Here is a 5,743-nt window from a genome sequence, read left to right as displayed (position 1 = left end):
GTAAGTGGAGAAAGCCAGTAAACAGCCCGGCTCTCCCGAAGCTTCGACTCTGGTCACGTGCTCGCTTCCACTCCGGGTCACGTGCTCAGCAATGACACCTAGAAGGGACAAGTTGTGAAGCCTCCCTAGCGCCCCACAGATCTGGGACACCATTCATTTCATCAATGAAAATATTTTTCTGACATCATTTCTGCTAATTAGTAAACCTCGTGGTATAAATTTCAATAAAGATTCTTGAAATGCTTAAGTAGCCACCTGGGGAGTTTGGATTCCTGATTAGGGCACTTCAGACCATAGCTAACCTCCCCTGGAGTGTGAATTCTTAATAGAACTCTAATGGGAACTCACCTCCCCTAGAGGGTAGATTAAAGTTAATTTACACATAAATACATTATACTGTTTGTAAGGAAGTATTTTAATGTAAATTACAGCAGAGGAGCCAGGCAGGGCATGTGATCCCCTCAGCTAGAGTCACAAACCACTTTTATTTTACTTTATTTTATTTTATTTTGACAAGTTCTCCTGTATCCAGGCACGGCTTTGAACTCACTAAGTTGCTCAGGATGACTGAATTTCTGATATCCTGCCTCTACCTGCACTGTCATGGCTGTACAATACTACATCCATACATGGGGTGCTCAGGATTGAACCCAGGCCTTCTGTGCACAAGAGCCAAGCCCTCTAGGAACTGAACTGTATCTTTCCCCAGTCCAAACAAAGCACTGCTTTTCAGTGTTTGGTTGGGTTTGTGGTCTGTTTGATCCAAAAGGTTTTGTTCTAGAATCCAGTCTGTCCTGGAACTCACTATGTAGCCCACACTGGCCTTAAACTCATGACAAGACTCCAGGAGAACAAAATAAAACACCCAAACAAGGCCTATACGATGGCTGCATGGTGAAGATGCTCGAAGATGCTCACCACCAAGATTAAGAGGCAGGGTTTGGTCCCACATGGTGGAAGAAAAGAACAGGCTCGTCAGAGTTGTCCTTTGTTCTCCACACTGGTGCCACAGCTCATGCACACACACACACACACACACACACACACACACACACACACACACAAGTAAATAAAAGTTATTGTCCCGGGCTGGTGAGATGGCTCAGTGGGTAAGAGCACTGACTGCTCTTCCAAAGGTCCTGAGTTCAAATCCCAGCCACCACATGGTGGGTCACAACCACCCATAAGAGATCTGACGCCCTCTTCTGGTGCGTCTGAAGACAGGGAGCAGGGCCAGAGCCAGCAGGGCCAGAGCTGGCGGAAGTCCTGAGTTCAATTACCAGCAGCCACATGATGGCTCACAACCATCTGTACAGCTACAGTGTACACATAAAATGAATAAATAAATAAATCTTTTTTTTTGATACAGGGTTTCTCTGAAATAAATAAATCTTAAAAAAAAAAAAGTTAATGTCCCAATGAAAAATGCCCTGCCTCAAGGTTTTTTTTCTTTTTTAAAGATTTTATTTATTTATTTATTTATTTATTATTTATTATTTATTATTTATTATATCTAAGTACACTGTAGCTGTCTTCAGACACTTTTTCTTGTCTCTCCGGCCCCGCTAGCTCCAGCCCAAAGATTTATTTATTATATGTAAGGACTCTTTAACTGTCTTCAGACAGCCCAGAAGGCATGATCATGAGCCACCATGTGGTTGCTGGGATTTGAACTCAGGACCTTAGGGAGAACAGTCAGTGCTCTTAACCTCTGAGCCATCTCTCCAGACCAAAGTTCTTCATTAAATAAATGTCTAGCTTTTTGTTTATTTGCTGGCTGCTTTCTCAGTCCCAAGGATTCACTTTGCTTTGGGTCTTCCTTCAAACTGGCTAAGTAAATTCTACTGAGTTCTATCCCAGCCCTGAAATACCCTCATCACTCATTAAGTCAGGCCTGTAATGGTTCAGGGCCTGGAGAGATGGCCTCGTGGGTAAGAGCATGTGCTGCTCTTGCCGAGGACTGCAATTCTGACCACAGCATTCTCAGGTGCAGAAAGTCCCTGCGCCTCCAGCTCCTGCACTTACAAGCCCGCCCACCCATCTCCACGGAAACATGGAATTAAAGTAAAATAGGCGGGTGGTGGGGCATGACTTTAATTCCAGCATTTGGGAGGCAGAGGCAGATGAATCTCTGAGCTATAGGACAGCCTGGTCTACAGAGCAAACTTCAGGACACCCAAGGCTACACGGAGAAACTCTGTCTTTAATAATAATAATAATAATAATAATAATATAACATAGATCTGTAAGAAAAAAATAACTATAATTTTGAGACAGGCTCACACTACGTAGCTCAGGCTGGCCTAAAGCTGAACGTTCTAAGGGCTGAGACCACAGGTATGTATCACCATGCTTAGCAAGCACTGAATTTTCAGTGAGGGGTTGGGGATATGGATGACAGAGGGTTACACATTTCAGATCAGGCTGAATAATACAGTAAATTCTAAGACAGACTGGACTACAATACAGCAAGGGCCTCATATCTCACACACGCACACACACACACACACACACACACACACACACACACACGCACGCACGCACGCACATACACACACTAATTAAAACCCCAACCACCACATCTAAGAACCTGAGTTGGATCTCTTGGAACTCATTTTGTGTAAGGAAAGAACCAACTTCTAAAGTCGTCTTCTAACCACCACCGCCACACACACCTGCTTATGGCACACATGCAACCCTCTCAGGAATATATACACAACTAAATACTTTTTAAAAAAAAAATACTATCTTAGTTTGTTGCTACTGTTCATATGTGGCTGGGAGCTATCTGACATGGCTGCTAGAACTGACCTCTGGTCCTCTGGAAGAACAATACCCACACACTCTTGATCACAGAGCAATTTTTCATCCTTATTTGTTGGGATTTAAACAGGTCCAGGATAACCTAGAATGTCCAGAAATGCTGCTTTTTCAATTTCCCTCCAGAGTGATTGGCTTATAGATTTATGTGCCATGTCCAGCATGATTTTCGTTTTAACCAGGAATTATATATTCTTCAAAATTCAGGTGACATGAGGTGTCACCTGAACTGCTTTATGTGATCCACTGTCCCTACCTGTACAAGGAAGGCAATCATTTGTAGAGCTTTTGTGAGGAGGAAGTAAGCTAGCGTGCAGGGGGGTCCTCTTCACAGGTATAGTTGGTGTTCATTGTGTTCTTGCTTCCTTAGCTGGGCTTAATGAATGACTGACTGGGCTTCCTTCTGGAGCTAGGTCTCCAAGCTGCCTGGGCCTGAGATAAGAACAGAAATGGCAGCCCTGACAAACACTTGCTAAAATCTTCATCTTGTTAAAACCTCCTGGAAGGCCTTAGGCCGGCTTAGCTGGTGTAATCCCTGAAGTCTGTGAGGTGAGGATTAATAGAGGACCCATTTGAAGTGCAGAAAGACCCTGACTACAGAGTTCTAGAAGTCTTTTGGCTCAGTACAGAGTAGGAACTAAAATCTCACAGCAGTGGGGTGGACACTTTTAATCCCAAACTCAGAAGGCAGTGGCCAGAAGATCTCTGTGAGTTCCAGGCCAGCCTGGGCTACAGAGCTAGTTCAGGACAGCCAATGCTAGACAAAAAAAAACCAAAACAAACAACAACAACCAAAACCACTGACACACACACACACACACACACACACACACACACACACTCCCCAAAAGTTAATATCTGAAGAGGAAATTGTCTCAACATTCTATCCATGAGGCTATTGGGCCAGACTGAACCTCCTTACAGGGTAGCAACCTGAGTCCCTGTACAGGGGTTGTGTCTTCATGTATAAGTGTTTTTGTTTTGGAACAGGGTCCCAAGTATATTGTGTGTGTATACATGCATGCATGTATGTATGTACGTATGCTTGTATGTCAAACTTGAACTTGAATTGTTGTGTGGTTATCTCCTAATTTAAACATTGCCTGCAGGAGGGAGAAGTCCATGCAATTTACAAGATTTCCCCAAAGCCCCTCCCCAAGGTCACTTGAGCTTACCTCAGGGGACTTGCCTGCGGAGCTGCCTGCAAGCTATGTAGGGATTTCCATGGCTACAGAGCTCGTGTATTCTCACCCATATGCTGGTGTGGATTTTCCAGTGGTCATGTCTGAGTCATGCATGTTCCTATAAGTAACCACAATAAATTCATAGATTCTCCAAGCTAGATTTGTAGGGACCACTTGTTTGTTCTGCAAATGGTGTCCAGTGTAAGGTAAAAACATCTCCCTAGAAGAGCTGACACAGCCGGGCAGTGGTGGCGTACGCCTTTTGTTGGTGAGGGGTGGGAAGAGCTGAAACAAACTGTGGAACTCCATCTATAGCCCAGGCTGGCTTTGAACTGCCAGTTCTGCTTCCCCGGGGCCAGGACTACAGCCCTCTGCACCATCCGTAGCTCCAAGGACTAACCTGGCAGGATGTGCTAACCATTCTTCCTGTCCAATAGTTCATCCCTTCCTAAAATGGGTGTCGCTTTGAGGCTACTGTTAACTTCATCATCACTAGCTAATGGAGGTGTAATTTAATTAACAAACATTAATTTACAGAAAACAAATTCTCTGTTTTAGAACTTTTTAGGTAGAACAAGACTCCCTGCAGGCTTCCAATGCAGCCTTTTACACTTTGTAGCTTCTCTCTGAATGATTTCTTTCTTTCTTTCTTTCTTTCTTTCTTTTTTTTTTTTTGTTTTGTTTTTGTTTTGTTTTTCGAGACAGGGTTTCTCTGTGTAGCCCTGGCTGTCCTGGAACTCACTCTGTAGACCATGCTGGTCTCGAACTCAGAAATCCGCCTGCCTCCACCTCCCAAGTGCTGGGATTAAAGGCAAGCCCTGCTTAGAACTCTTTTGGTTTGGTTTTAGATCTTAAGTAGCTCAAGCTCACCAAGAATTCAGAGTGTAGTAGTATTCTCTCCAGCCTAAGAATAAAATCTTTTTTTTTTTTTTTTTGCTTTTTTTGAGACAGGGTTTCTCTGTGTCTCTGTGTAGCCCTGGCTGTCCTGGAACTCACTTTGTAAACCAGGCTGGCCTCGAACTCAGAAATCCACCAGCCTCTGCTTCCCAAATGCTGGGATTAAAGGCATGTGCCGCCACCACCGCCCAGCGAATAAAATCTTTAAAAAAAAAAAAAATTACCTAGACATGGTGGTACACACCTTCAATCCCAGCACTTCCGAGGTAGAGACAGGGGGATCTCTGTGAGTTCCAAGCCAGCCTAGTCTACTAGCAAGGTCCAGGCTAGCCAGGGCCACCTAGTGAGACACTACTAAAAATGGATGAGTTAATCCATCAATAAATCAATACAACTAAACACCTTCTCTATGCTGAGATACAGGGCAGAGCCCAGAACGCTTTGGTTGTGGGTGGGGAGGGGTGGACTGAGCTAATAGGAGATCGATCGGTATTCCAGAAGCATAGGGAAGCTTCGGGAGAAGGACCACGTAAACCGGCTCCCTCTGCCAGAACAAACATCTATAAAGGAAGACACACAATGTGAGGCCTGTCTAGTAACAGTTGAGTCTCTTCCATCAGTGCCACTTGGCTGTCAGGAAGTCCCAGCTCTGTGGATTTACTAAAGGGACAAACATAGTGCCATAGCCTGAGGTGTGCTTGCTCCAACTTCCCTTCAAAGCAGAGTCAAGCGAGCACTGGATACCAGCCTGCCCAGGTTTTAATGTGACAGGTTTCCATTCGTGTGGGGTGAGGAAAGAGAGAGTTGGCTGTGACGGCTGGCTGTATTGTAGAAGGAGACAA

Source organism: Mastomys coucha, unplaced genomic scaffold, assembly GCF_008632895.1.
Source record: "Mastomys coucha isolate ucsf_1 unplaced genomic scaffold, UCSF_Mcou_1 pScaffold20, whole genome shotgun sequence".
NCBI lineage: Eukaryota > Metazoa > Chordata > Mammalia > Rodentia > Muridae > Mastomys > Mastomys coucha.
Note: the sequence above shows the minus strand (reverse complement) of the source record.